Here is a 16,273-nt window from a genome sequence, read left to right as displayed (position 1 = left end):
TATTCAAACTGTTTTGTTCAATGTTCATAAAAAAGATAATACACTGCTCGACAAAAATAATTGGAAAAACTTATAGAATATTAAATAAAGAAGTTGAGAATCTCGTTTATAGCTGTATAAAAAAAATAATTCGTACTCAGTTTCTAGGCAAAAAATATTATCTAACCAGAGCTTTACATCCGAATCTACTGAAAAATTTATTGGTTGTTTCACGTTTTATCCAGACCCCCATGTTTAAAAATTTCGGCAGATGTCTTGTATCCCACAGAGTGAAATTTTGATGATGAAAGAGGAAATAGCAACGTATGTATAACAAGATCGTACGTACAACAAGATTGCTTCCGGTTTTTATGCTCGGTATGAAATTTTATAAGTCGCACTTTTGGGAAATTATTATTGCAAACTGGTTTTTCTATAATGGAACATAGATTTTTATAGTTGAAAATTTTAGTTGACATAAATTCAGAAGCAAGTTTTGAAGGATTTTCGTTGTTTTAACATATCGAAATAATATTAATCACATATATAAGGAATCAAATATTTTGCAAAAGAGTGTTTTATACGAGAGTTGCCACATAATTTTTGAGTTATGGCAACACCGATGATGATGTTACCATCATAAAGTTTGATGTGTTGACATACGAGTGTTATTTGATTTGTTTACAGATACTTGAAACATTCATCTTGGTCAAAAAATGGAATTTTATCATAAACATTTTTGATGACTTTCAACGTGGATTAACCAACAGCAGTGTGCCGAATAACTCGCTTCTACTTTTGGTGATGTGGCACGATCTCGAGCCATCGGGTTTCGCTGGTTTTCCGAATTCAATCGTGATCCGACTTCGCTACCGGATGAATTTCATGAAGGTCATTCAAATTAGGCTGTTGTGCAAGAAATCATCGACGCTGTATGTAAACTAACATTCATGTGATATTTTGTGAGATGGGGAATTAATTCCACTCGCATACATTCAATATTGATAAACATTTGGCAAACAAAGATGCGTTTGACAATAGCTTAAAAAAATGTCTTGTCGATTGGTGCAAAGAAATGTTGAGAAAATTCAACCACGGAGTTACAAAAGACGTCTTTAAGATCGTGACAGGCGACGAATCACGGATCTATGTATAGTCAAATCCAACAAAAGTTGTTCGTGCACGAAGAAAATTATCGACCGTTTTTTCAAAGCAACTGGACATATTCCACCGTTCCATTGGAACAACGTTGAATGGTTAATTCTAAATGGTACATCAGTTTCGGTTTGCTAGAAGTGTTTAAAAAAGAAAAAGAAACCAATCACAGGAGACGATCGCACCCATTGATTTCTTTTTATTCCCGAAGATCCCAAATAAATTGCGAGATCAACGTTTTTCTTTTCAACGAAGAAGCGGTTGATGCATTCAAATCACATGGTTTGGAGGTACCTCAATCTGAATGGAGAAAATGCTTCTACATTTTGAAAAACAATAAGGCCATATCCAATTATAAATATTTGTTTTTATTTTTCCTACTCAAAACTAAAGTAGCAAAATTAATATATTTGAAAATGTAAATTTCTAATTTATTAAGACCAGTCTCAATGAAGAATACAATCGTTTTATTTTCTTTTGATTATTCATTTTTTGTTTATTAACGACGTAAGTTACATGAAGAAAAATAAAGAATATTCTAACCATTAATACACGAAAAGATCATATTTTGTAAACATGTGTCAGCATTTATTTTAATATAAAAATAAGATTGTTATAAACACTTTTCAATGAATCTTGTTAATTCAATCGCTTGAAATTAAAAGAGTTCATTCATTTATATAATTGTCATATTGTAATTTGTGTTTTTGTGTTTATAAAATTATCAACAATAAATTTTCGAGAGTTAAACTTATAATTGGCGCAGTCGTAGTAGGATTCGTGCGGTCGCGAATTTTACGCATAGTGCATAGTATACAGAAACGCGAATATCCACGTTTTCTTCGAGGAACAGGAACTTCAGATCCCTAAAAATGACGATGGCAAAGTTTATGATACTTCTAACGATTTACAAGAAGATTAAAACCGAAGATGTAGAAATTACACAGATGAATAATTTTTTGTTATCAGTTAATTTAGGACCATGTAACCTTATATATACTAAGCATACCTTTATATATTATATATATTTAAAAGATATTAATAAGCAAATAGAAAATTTAAAACAATATATTCATACTCTAAGAAATAGTTTAATACAATCCTATTTCATACCATAACTTGGCTGAACAAATGATGAGCAGAACCAAAATTTGAATTCACATTTTAGATAGAAAATCAGAAAATGTTTATCTACATATTAGATTAAAAAGAGATTCAATAAATGCTGTAGGGTAAATAGATAAATGGCTTTTTGGAACTCTCGATTCGGATGATGAAGAAAGATACTATAATGCGAAAAATGTTCTACAACAAAATCAACAAGAAATAATTCATGAAGTAAATCTACAAATATCATTACATAGAAAATTGATTGATCATTATAATAAATCAATAACAACTGTAAACAATTTCATTACATTTTATAGAACAATTTCACAAATTAATCTGGATTGTCAAAATTTAATTACATTAATTGATAATATTGAAAACGCAATAACATTTTCCAAATTAAATGCAATCCATAATTCAGTAATATCTAGTCAAGAAATTTTAGAAATAATAAAATATTTAAACACTATTTATAAAGAGAAAGAAATTCCAAAATTTAATAATATTCTAGCATATTATCTCTTTCTATTATCTCAAAAGTAATCTTTTCCAAATCCAAAATAATCTTTGCTACCCATGTTCCAATATTAAAATGTCAAACTTCTGAATTTTTCCACGTATATACCGTTATCCAAAACCAAAAAATATTTATTCATTCTCAACCTTACTTGGTCTAGAATCCGGAAGAAGTAATTTTGATTAAAGGAGAATGTCCGGTCTGGAAGAAAAATATTATAGCAAAAAAAAATTTAAGTTGACAATTGTACTATAGAACTGTTAAATGGCCGCTCCCCTAGAAACTGTTTCGTTAGTGATGTGAATCTTCAGGAAACTATAGTAAAACAGGGGACAAACAGTGAAATTTTATTATTTCAAATTTAGAAACTAAAGTGTTATCCAAATATGCTTCAGACCGCTATTTAGAAATAAAATATCCCTCAATTATTAGAATTCCAAAGAATTGTACTATTCAAATAGAATACAAGATTTTCTCAACTAATACGCAAATTCAAAAAGGAAAATCAATAATCTTACCAAATATAGACTTTGAATTTTCAAATAATCAAATATACAAATCCCCGAATTAAAGTAAAATAGATTTTGAAAAACTTTATGAAATAAATAAAATGCAAGAAGCTTAAAACCGATTCATGAAATAAAATATCCACAAAGCCATATGTCAATTGGACTATTTTCAATAATAGTGATAATTTGTGTGATTATTTCAGTATTTTGGTTAATTCGAGAATTTAAAGGGAAACTTTTAAGAAATGAGAAAAGTGAAGAAAAGAAGAATATGAGTTTGAACAAAGGAGAGGAGCTACAGAACCTCCGTTATTTTTCATTCTTAGTGATGGACGAGTTACATGAAGAAAAATCTAGAATGTTCTAAAAATTAATACGCAAAAATATCATATTTTGTGAACATGTGTCAGCATTTATTTTAATAAAAAATTAGCAGCAATGAATCTTGTTAATTTAATCCCTTGAAATCAATTTATTTGTATAATTGTAATATTGTGGTTTTGTTGTTTTTAAAAATAAATTTTCCAATGTTAACATTATTTGTAATGACAGTATAAAGCAGTCGTGGTAGCAAGTTAAATATATGAAATTGAAGGGAAATACACAGTTGATGACTAACCCAGTAGTAGTATACTTCCTTGGACCTTCAATTAATAAATTAAAATCTATAAAATTGTTGAATATTGTCACATCAATTAACCGAGATACAAGCGAAACGTCCTAAAGAATGGTTTAAAACCATAGAATACAATGGACTATACTTTGAATGTGAGTATTTTCTTTTTGTATAATTATTCAATAAACAAAATCAACAAAAGAAACCGTCATTATTCATGAGATACCCCCTATATTTAAGACACAAAAAAAGGTGAAGTAACGGTAGCCATTTCGTTTTGATCCGTTCCATGTGTTTGTAGGGTATAACGATATGGTAAAGGTCTAGCTGATGGAGTGTATAAAATACAGAAGTTATTGAATAACAAATTTTTATCAGAAATTCTTGAAGGAAATTTCTAGAGAGTCGGAAATGCCCTTTTAGTTCTACTTCGTCAACCCCAAGGGTGAAGTTCGCCGTTTTCAAACACTAATTAATTCTCTAGAAATGTCAAAGTGGGTACAAATGTTACGAATTATTAAGTTCCTTGAACAATTGACTCCATAATTAACATTTATACTATTGGGCTTTAAACACCCTTTGTTTACTGATTTATTATTTACGACTTTTCTAGTCGAAAAATTTATGGATACAGGTATCATTGTTCTAGAATAATATTTGACTTATTGAGACCCCTCGGGATATTACAAAGTTGATATTTTATTGAAAGGTAGTACGCCCCATTTCACTGATTATATATCAAGTTTAGGGTCCGGCACTAAAATTTCTACGGAATATCAATTTTCTTACATTAAATGAAAATATATGTTTTCAAAATTAAAGTTCGAGATGCAACTTTGAGCTTTAGTTACAACGCTAATTTTAGATGGCACCTCTTCATTACATTCTCGACATATTTTTATTGCATACAGTGTTTGAACTACCACTACACCAACACTCACGATTACACGCGTTTCGATAACCAAGTAAAAGTAAACTAAAATTTAATGACTTGACTTACATGTTCTATACTTAATTTTCCCACCAATAAACCATCTCCCCCGGGAAAACCTCGAGCTTCTCAAGTCATTAGGCTTTGGTTTACCTTCAGGCTCTGAAGACGATAACTTGGTTATCGAAACGCGTGTAATCGTGAGTGTTGGTGTAGTGGTAGTGTATTCAGTATGAACATCGGCAACGCTTCCAAAAATACCATTTATACTTATATCTACTTATTCCAACAATATCGTTTCTACTTTCATATTTGTTGAATGGAATATTTACAATGAAAATAAATAAGAGATAAGTTTCAATTTGAGGAAAGTACGTTATTTCAACAACTAAAGTATATAGTTACATATATTTCTCATTATATTGATGATAACTGAAGAGGCATGGAGAAACGACCTGATTATACCTGAAATTTCCAATTCCCTGGAGGTAACGATTGTGTGGTCGAGCAACGAACATCTTCGGGGACATATTGATTTATAATAAGTAGACTGCTTCTGGACATCGTCTAGGGAATTATAAATAATGAGGCATATGGTCAATTTCAACATTTCTAGATTTAGTGGAGTATAAGATATTTCCATTTGGTCGAGCTTGAATATTGATACGAAAATTGATAAAGCTGCATCTCTAAATATAGAAACTTTTTATTTATCTATTTCTTGAATACGTGATGAAAATCAATGACTTTTTTATAGGTATAGGATTTGATTTTGAAAAAGACCACAAAAAATTTGAAAAAATTGATGAAATCTTTATTGGAATCGATAGAACGATCAGTATAGTTTAATGTTTGAAGATGATTTCATGCAAATATTAGCCGCGGCTTCGCTTTAGATAGCCCATGCGCAAGGTTCAACTTTGGCACACTCTTTCCAACATATCGGCCGGTTTTTCACGAATAAATGCTTCAATATTGGCTTCCACTGCGACAATCGTTGCTGGTTTATTCCTGTAGACATTATTCTTAACATGGCCCTACAATAAAAAGTCCAAAGGCGTTAAATCACACGTCACACGGCCAATTGACGGGCTCCAAACGTGGCATGAACTGTTCTTGTTGAAACCACATGTCAAGCACGTTCAATTTTAGACAAAAAAAATTGTCAATCATCACACGGTAGCGCTCGCCATTCACAGTAACGTTTCATTCATCATCGCTTTTGAAGAAGTACGGCCGATGATGCCACCGGCCCATAATCCACACCAAACAGTGACTTTTTCGGGACGCATTGGTAGCTCTTGCAATGCTCGTGCTCCAGATGCGGCAATTTTGCTTGTTGGTGTATTCATTCAACCAGAAATGAGCTTCGTGACTGAGCACAATCTTTCGATAAAAAAATGGATCTTCCTCCAACTTTGCCGCGCCCATTCACCAAATATTAGACGTTGAGGGAGATCATGTGGTTTCAATTCTTGCACCAGCCGTATCTTATAAGGTTTCACACCCAAATCTTCTCGTAAAATTTTCCATGTAGTGGAGTAACAGAGGCCCAATTGCTGCGAACGGCGGAGAATCGACATTTCACGGTTAACAGTAACACTGGCGGATATAGCCGCAATATTTTCTTCGGTCCTCACTGTACGTTTGCGAGTTAGTGGTTTAATTTCAATAGTGTGAACTGGGTTCTAAATTTAGTCACAAGCTTTCGAATAGTTCCTTTAGAAGGCCGACCAAACTGCTCATACATTGGAAGAAGAGCGCGATGCACTCTCTTAACCGAGCATGAATTTTGATAGTCAAATTAATTAATTTTCAAGCGTTGTTCATTCGTAAGTCGATTCATTATTAAATTATAGACAAAACTGAACAAATTTCACAATGACACAAGACACGATCCACGCGTGATCTGTCAAATACAGATACCATCAAAAAAATCACTCTTTATAATAAGAAATAAAACTTTAATAAATGAGGTAATATATCTCCTTCCAGCAATTTGAAGGTACGAGATAAAGTTGCTCAGGAAGATGGATTAGAATTGTTATTTTGTAATTAACATTCACACCAACAAGAATTAATGCGCTTCATTACATACGTCTACGTCTAGAACTAAATTAAATCATGCTGAATGGTTGAAACATAATTTTTCTTATTTTAATATCTCGCACGATAATAAACGCAACCCATGAAAAAGCGATAAATATCCCAACGCCACAAGCAGAAAGTGTGTCGAAAGGATTCAAGGGAGTCCCGTTGTAGAGGTTATCCCAAAGGACCCCTCTTCCGTAGAACCGAGTGAAAGCGGTAAAACTCTATATTGAATCGTTTCAGAGCTCGTTACGGCGAAGTGATACAGAAAGGTATACAGACAAATTTTATTTAGATCTATCATTACGTATCGTATTACTTACAAACTCAAAGTCGGTTGCGAGGTAGCAAATATAATTTTCCAATTACATCGAGAAATAATTATTCATTAATTTATAGAATAAATTACTTAATACCCTCTCTAATTGAGGTTTGGAATGAGATTTACAGCTTACGAGGATAATTTTTTAAAAAGATTTTATTATCGCCCAAAAATTAGTCTCATTTTGAGCCAATACGACGGTATCCACCTGGAATTGCTGTCAGTACTTGAGGTAATTACTTTTCAATATTTCACAGGCCTCATGGCGCGATCCCTGAAGCAAATTTTTTAGTTTCGATGTTGACATGTCACGGCTCTATGTAGGAATGAAAAAACAATAAATTGTTTCGGGTAAATGCCTTAGAATGATCAAGTATTATTTTTTTGACCTCTGGAAGATTCATAACGAATCATAGTATGATGGTGAATAAAAACGATAAGTTTCACCGTTATTTCAACCGACTTGACGTATTTCTTCCGGTTTTGGCTCATTTTTGGTTCAAATATTCACTTCATTATACCTATCTCAGTACTTTTACTCAATCAGGAGTGGTTTTGGCGAATGACGGACCAGGATGTTTAGCATCATCCGTGTTAATATTACCACCTTTAGAAGAAGATACCCAATCACATTTCACTCTATATTCCATTATAATATTAACATATCTTTACCTCGCTTTCTTCAATTGATTTTTTTGAAAACAAAAAACACCAACGAAAACTAGTTTCTTCATTAGAATTAAAACTGACAATACCTGTTTTAAGTCTTGTGTGTGTGACATTTGTTCTTAGTTATACTAAATATATTTTGTTATGTTATTTTATTGATTATTATTTAGAATGATAATCACAGATGCAAAAGTAAATAAATACATGTACTTAATATCGTCTAAGGTGAAAAATAATCAGAGATTCCTAGGAAAACAAACTCTGTCTTTATGTAAGAACTGTTTTCTCTATATATAAAATCGATCTAAATACCCCACCACCGGGAAAATCCTATCGCCCCCACTATCGCGCACATCCCCTCCCTTTTTTCTTAGTTTCGCGTCCGCTTACGCCCGAGTCGGGTTCAGGACATTGACGAAAACGCGTCTCGTCACGTGGTTTTTATATAGGAAACCGGTTTTTCCGATTTACCGAATTTCCCGACGCTTGCGAAAGTGGGCAGTGCTATATGACCTATTTTTATGGTTTTGAATTAGTGATTTGTGTATTTATTGATGAATTGCAGTTAACATGGTGGATTTCTTTGCGAGTTTTTGATAAGCTAGTCGAAAAGTGGAAGAAAACTCTCAAGGGACATTTTTAGAGGTTAGGAATCTTTACTAATATATCAATATGTTTATAAACTTTATCCAATTACCGATATAATGAAGACAAATTTAGAAAATGTTATAATACTCCTCAAATTACAGGAAAACATTGAATTATACCAGAAGTAAGGGTGAAAAATTATAGTTACATAGCACAGTAAAAGTCATAAAACCGGTAGAGAACATTGAAATGATTATAATCTTCAGATTATTTATAACATGTTATTTGAACCATTTTTTCTATAATAATTGAGTGAAATATTGATAAAAATTCTAAATTATGATTAAATTGCCCTCACAACAAGATTTTCTCTTAAAAAAACCTTGAGGGATACTCTAAAATTCTAATCTAATCATTTTGTTTTGAAAGTAAAGTAGAAGCTCCTTGAATTTTATTACAATTATTACAATTAATGATAATATGCGGGATCTCGTATTTTGCTCTAATCTTACACTAAGGGTGAGTGTTGGAGCTGCATTGCCTCGATGTTCACATGTTTTGAGAGCCGCTGTTCGTGATTCTTGGTACATTTAGTGGTTACATATATATTTCCAGGTCCCGATGGAGATCGAAAGAACAAGGGCATATTAACGATGCTGTTAAGCATAATCTCTGAATTATTTAGATGTTTATTTCATTGGTACATCCCAATAGTTGAATCTCTATTCCAGGAGTTGTTGATATATATAATTGTAATTTATTATACAGGGCGTTCTGGGACGTGATGCAAAACATTCGGTAGTGAGTAAATGACGTGAAAATAATGTGACATGAACACGATCGTATGAGATTTTTCTTATGTCACAGCATTATTTTCACTTCATCTACTTTACTGTCGAATTATATGCATCAAATCGTGAAACTCCCTGTATACTGATAGAGTGAATTTTCTTTCCAGTAACTAAAACATTATTCAACATTTAATACGTGGGTTGCTACTCAAGTTTTGAGATATGGCAACACTAATGTAAATAAGTCAAATCTGACATTACCATCATAAAGTTTGACATATTTGATGTATGACAACAAAGAACGTGTTATCATACACAACGAGTGCTATTCGAGCTGTTTACAGATACTTGAAACATTCATCTTGGTCAATAAAAGGAATTTTGCGATGATTTTCTACGACTTGCGACGTGGATTAAAACAACAGCAGTGTGCCGGTCAATTCGTTTCGAGTTTTGGTAATGAAGCACCAACTCGAGCGGACATGCTTCATTGAGATTCCGAATTCAATCGTGGTCGCACTCCGCTACAGAATGGATTTTGTGAAGGTCGTTCAAATTTCCGACAATAATGGCTTAAAAGTATAGAATACGATGAACTATACTTCGAATATGAAGACTTTCTATTTGTATAATTATTTAATAAACAAAGCGAACATTGGAAACCGATTTTATTCATAAGAGATAAAGTAGCCGATAGAGTAGAAATCTATCTGATGGAGAAGCCATCTCGAGACATCGTTTTTTGCTGGTTTTCCAAATTGAATCGTGCTACAACATAAATTTTGTAAATGTCGTCCAAAATCGGTTGTTGTGCCTGAAAATATCGACGCTGTGCGTAAACTGTTTTTGCAATATCGTTATGTGACATACCGTGAGATTGAGACATACTTGGGCATTAGTTCCACTCGCTTACATTCTATATTTCATTAACATCTGGCTGTCAAAAATATTTGTTCGCGTTGGATACCTCATAATTTGATAATCACTCAATCACGCTGCTTGAAAAGACGTGTATAAGATCGTGACAGGCACATGGATCTATGCATACTAGGGTTATTGGGTTACTTCCCAAATTGGATTTTGTTCTGCAAACGCCACTCAAATTGTAGGTTATGACCTAAAATATAATAATAACATGAGATTTTTGTACTTTTTGTAGTTAATTTTTTTCCACTGAAACAAGTGTAGCTAAAAATACTTGGAAGCTTTTTATTGTAGGAAATTTAATGTTCTACAAAAAAGATCTGAATGCTTTTTTTGTTAAAATTCACCGTTTAAAAGTTATTCAACGAAAAATTTGTATTCATAGTTAAATTCATCATTTGGCTTTTTGTTTGCAAGAAAAATATGGAGTAACTACAATAGGCCGTATATTTACGTACTTCTACATATGTTTTTTAAAAAAATTGTGAATTTAAGGCAATTAAATAAAAAGCTAAACGCAATCACGTTTCAAATTTATTCGTTTTGTAATCTAACGCCATTTGTGAGCAATCTAAGAGAACTTCATGTTATTCCAGTCTATAACCATTATTTATACACATCTAAAAAATCTATTGGATATTTGTTTATTTTTAGTATTTATCCAAGTACTTTTTTAGTTTGCGATGTCTTGTGCAGTATTATTTCCAAATTTAGATTTACAATTTTTAAGATAGTACATGCAAATTGGGCGGTTTTGATTTTCTAGATTCTGGGAGTTTTCGGGGATAGTGAATAAGTCTAGCAGCTTTTAACAAAATTACAGACACGGATTTTTGAAATTTTGGGACTTGAATCTCAAAAAAATGTTGAAACCCGAATAACTCGAAAAATACGAGGAATTCGAAAGTGCCCAAACAAAAAGTGTTGAGCATAAAATTTTCTACAAAAAAGGTCTGAAGATATTTTTTCGTTGGAGCCACTATTTTTGAGTAAATCTCCTTTAACGTCGAAAGCCGGAGCATCCGCTCACGAATTCCTGCCACTGCGAATTCAAGCCAATTCACGTTCCGGCGACCATGGACTGCTTCAACTCTTGGAAAACTACTTCATTTTCAAAAAATCAAAATGCATCATGATGGTAAAGATCGCTATTTTCTATTCTGGTAATTTTATACAATTTTCGACTTAGTTTTCGAGTTATTTGTGTTTCAAAATGTTTTTGAGTTACCCGTGCCCGTAATTTTTTTAAGAGCAAAAATCCCATGTTATTTATATAGGAAGAGAATTATGATTTAAGCCGGATTGCCACTACGCGAAATTATTTCCCGAAACTGTTTCGCGAAAATCGTCAGTTTGTGCGAAACAATGACCCCGAGTGCAGCCTGAACCATTTTTCGCGCGAAACACATGTGCACGTATACACTGTGAGCAATACTGAAGGCGAAACACTTTGATGCGCGATCGAAAAGCAATTGGCTTTGACTCACTTTGAAAATTTGAGGAGCGTTTGAAGAGCAAAATCCAATTTGGGAAATATCGTACACCTTAACACCTCCGTTCGATTAGAACAACGTAGAACGATCAATTCTGAATGGTATACCAATATATGTTTTCCAGAAGTGTCCGAAAAAATCAAGGAAACCATTCTCCACCACTACAATGTGAGCTCTCACACATCAGTTCAAACAAAAACGTTTTTGAACAGTCAAAAGATCAAATTGATAGATTATCCACCGTACAGTCCTTATTTGGTATTATTCTAGCAGATCGAAAATAAATTGTGAGCAAGAAACGGTTAATGCGTTTAAATAACATGTTTTCGAGGTACCTCAATCAGAATGGAAAAAATGCTTCTACAATTAAGCAATGACCATATTATATTTGTTTATCTTCATCTATCTCAAAACTTAAGTAGCAACTCTCGTACCTAGCTCTTATTGTTTTTTTATGTAACTTTCCTACAACATGATTACATAGTTTTTAAAATTTTTCTCTTTATATGTTATCTGGGGATTTAATTAATTATTAATTCTATCGATATTATGGATGCAGTTCGGTTTTGTATTGGCTCATTTCCATGATTTGAGGAACTAATTGATGAAAATTCATACACGTACTTCAATATTAATGAACTATTTCCAATAGCACCCTAAAAATTATTATTAGAAATAGCTTGTACAGAAAGCTGATCATTAAACAAATCTATTCATTTATTCATGTATATCTAGCGAGCGTTTTCGTTATTATTATCAATATTTACATATTTTCAACAAGATTATGAACAGAAAAATTTTTATTTAAGATCTTGAAATTTCAAGTTTATATCCAATGAGGATGAATTATTGAATCATACTGTCTCTATTGAGATAAATTCATATTAAAACCTTCCCTTTTCCCGGAAACATAATGAACTTTGTTATTTCAAATGGATCGACCTGTATATTTTTCGCTTTTTGAAATCCTTAATAAATACATCCCTATAACTAAATGCCATAATTTCGGGTTATAGCTACATTTGCGTTATCTCCACTGAAATTAAAATAATATATTTAGGTGGCTACAATAACAAATTTGATGTTTCAATAAATTATTATTGTTGTAGTATTGTTTATTGTAAGTAATGATGGATCGTTCATCTGAAAAAGAACGAATTGATAGACGCAGAAGTCAACGAGAAACGTGGAATAATAATTTATATCCTAACCGAAATTCCATAACAAGATCTACTAAGTTTAACGAAACGTAATGTTATATTTTGCGACCAGGTTACTTTTTGTACAAACTAGTTGATTCCTTTTTCATTGAGGGTAATTTAAAAGGTCCGGTGTATTTAGATTTATTGAAAAATAGTATTATACCTGAGTTGGCTCGAATATTTCCAAGTATTGTCAATTTCATTTAAAAAAAACTTCATTATTAGAAATTTTCAGACAATAACAATAACCCAAACGACAATATTTGGCTACAACAAGATGGTGCCCCACCTCACTATGCGTGTGTGGTGAGGCAATACATAAAAAAGTGTTTCCCAGAAGATGGATTGGAAGGCGTTGTTCTATCGAATGACCCTTGCTATCACCCGACATGAATCCTTTAGACTATTTCTTGTAAAATCACTCAGAAAACATCGTTTATAAAACAAAACCTACCAATATACAGGAATTAAAAAATAGGATCACCACACTGATAAGAAGAATTGAGCAAGCAGTCAGGGATGTTTCAAAATGTATTGAAAAATTTTAAAAATCGCATGGCTTGTTGTATTGAAGTAAATGGACAAATTTTGAGCATTCGTTGTAATCGCCTTTACTGTATATTTTGTAAAATTCGTAATGTGGATCTACTTCTTACACGTCACAAATATTCGCAGATTTGATTTAGTTGTTGTAGGTGTTCTGCACCATATATAATAAGTATTTCTTAAGGATTTCGAAAAGATAAAAAAATCCATTTGAACTAACAAAGTAACTATAATACCAGCCGTATCACAAGACCATTGCGCACAAAAATTTAAAAAATAGAAATAAAAAAGCCGTTTCGGAGATTATTGAGACATTACATACATAAAACACTCTGTATTTATAAGAATAGAAGCATTAACTACTTCTTGTAATGAATTAGATGATTCTTTACGTCTGTGTAATATATCTACAATTAAAACTAAATAAAAGCACGAAATTCTTAAATAAATTTTAAATGTTGTTGGAGCTCGTTCTTTGCATTCGGAATATTAATAAGGAAGCTTTATACTAATGGAGTCAACTAATATGCTTTTCCTCTTTAATGTTTTTTATTATTCTTTATATTTATGAAGTAGAATAAATCGTTTGAGCTGCCGACTGACTTGTAGGTATGGTAGTTATACTTTATTTTGAAAAACCCCTTTCAATATGATACCAGAAAAAATTAACTGTTGATATAATTGAGAAGTTCATTTTGTTTTGTCATAAATCGAATTAAAAAAAATACCAGCTTCCATTTGTGTCCCTTATTGAGTTTGCTGTACTATATCTCAATATAGAAAGTTTTTTCTCAATCAAACACCCCTAAAGGCATTTAGTATATTACAATCTGGTGAACAGTGAACAATGTGCAATTCAGTTCTAAATTAATCTAATAGGCCTGAGGCTCTGTAGAACGTATTGAACTGAATTTTAATGCTCACAAACAAACTCTGCTTTCGCACTAAAAACACTAAACTAACTTAAAAGGCTTGATACTTTTGAATCATTTCTCTAACCCAATATTCTCAAGAAGATGGATAATCAAGACATCGATATGCTGATGGGAGTGTCTCTTCATGACCATTTCTAGTTCTCTATGGAGGTCACTATTGCAAATGTAACGAGGGGAATCTACTATGTTCCAAAATACTTTATTTTGGGATCTTTGGATGATTGCTAAGCTGCTTGCTTAAGTGCATTCCCATACTAAGATACCATGAATCCATACTGGCTCAAGTATCTGCTTATAAAGCATTTGCTTATTATAGAGAGTTTCGGAGTTTCAGAGAGTACAATTTTCTATATTTTAGTTGAAGCTCTTCTCTTTTCTGCATGCACATGCAGAAGGAAACCGTTTACCATGAAGAGACATTCTGAACGAAATTATCATAAATTGTAATTATTCATTGAAAATACTTAAACGAGATATTGAAACACAATCAAATATTTCTTGGAGAATTAATGAATAAATAGATATACCAAATACTATCGAAGATCGTGTTACTAGCAGGAGAAAAAACTTGAAAGATGTTATTAATTGATTTTCATCTAATAGACCACTGTTTGAATAAGTTACTACGTGATATTTAATTGAACATTGTAAGCGACTTGGTATAAGTTTGCTGACAATCTTTTTAAACTCTGTCATCTATAATTATCACATCGTATATGAAGTTTTAATATGGTAGAATTCACCTTCAATATGCCCACATGCATTTAATGTATGGTTTGACTTCTGGTAACTTGTTAGAAGCCAGAAGGTTCTGTACTGAACGCTTTCCGGGCAGAATTATACCCGATTTTAGAACTTTTGTTATGGGTTAATTGTAGCTTTCAGGAAACAGGTTTGTCTATATAAATTAGTTTCTATTATTTTTTATAAAATGATATTTTAGAAAGTATCCTACCAAAAACTTTGGCGAAGCTTATCAACGAACTACATATACAACACCAGCTTTTGAGCAAAATGCATTAGATGCAGGTAATGCTGATCCTACAACTAGCCTACGCAAAATGTTACTACAATTTAACATATCAACGACTCTAGAAGCAACTTCTTTATCCCTTTCACAGAAAGCGCATGTCATGGAAGTAGAGGATTATCCAGAAAGACTAGCCTTCGCTCGTTGGTTTCTAGATAAACAACTAGTTGATAATTTACATTTATGAGCAGATGAAAATCCTCACGGTACAATTAAAACAAAGATGCAACATCGGTTTTGTGTTAATTAGTATTTCCATATATTTTTTTAATAACCTGAATAGTCAGTGATACTTAGAATTTCTCCAAAATGATTTCCCAACTATATTATGTGATATTCCTCTGAACAATCGCAGAGACATGTGGTTCATGCACGATGGAGCTCCTCCCAACTTACTAAATGATGTGAAAAATCATTTCAATAATATTTTTCCTAGTAGGTGGATTGGTCGGGGAGATCCATTTGCATGGGCACGACGTTCCACTGAATTTAATAAAATGGATGCATTTTTTTGGGGATATCTCAAAAGCTTGGTATATACAATATCGGTAAACAAAAGGAATGAAATAATCGATAGAATAAACTTCCTTTGAGACACAGAATCTTGGAATGCTCTTCCAATTTCAAAGAAATATCCTCCATAGACTCCGGAAGTGTGTAAAATTACAAGGTGCCCACTTCGAACATTTATTATAGTTTTTTTTTTGTTTTTATTTGATAAGTTGTAGGCTAATCAACTAAATTTTTCTACAGTTTAATTTTTTCCTTATATAAGTAACACGATGTTCCGCAATATTCAGTTTAATTAGGAACGTTTGATTATGTTTCAATACCACTTGTGAAAAGTTTCAATAAATGATAATTT

General features: G+C 32.2%; 1 protein-coding gene across 2 annotated transcripts in view; it reads left to right on the top strand.

Moving 5' to 3' along the window:
• Window positions 1-8,279: 8,279 nt before the first annotated feature.
• LOC130901862 (potassium channel subfamily K member 18) overlaps window positions 8,280-16,273 on the top strand; it is a 228,418-nt gene continuing 220,424 nt past the window's right edge. For both annotated transcript variants that reach the window (XM_057813500.1, XM_057813499.1), the window contains exon 1: window positions 8,280-8,544. The gene's annotated coding sequence lies outside the window, so the exon portion shown is untranslated. The remainder of the gene's footprint in view (window positions 8,545-16,273) is intronic.

This window comes from Diorhabda carinulata, chromosome X (genome assembly GCF_026250575.1).
Source record: "Diorhabda carinulata isolate Delta chromosome X, icDioCari1.1, whole genome shotgun sequence".
Lineage (NCBI taxonomy): Eukaryota > Metazoa > Arthropoda > Insecta > Coleoptera > Chrysomelidae > Diorhabda > Diorhabda carinulata.
This window is presented reverse-complemented; position numbering and strand designations above follow the sequence as displayed.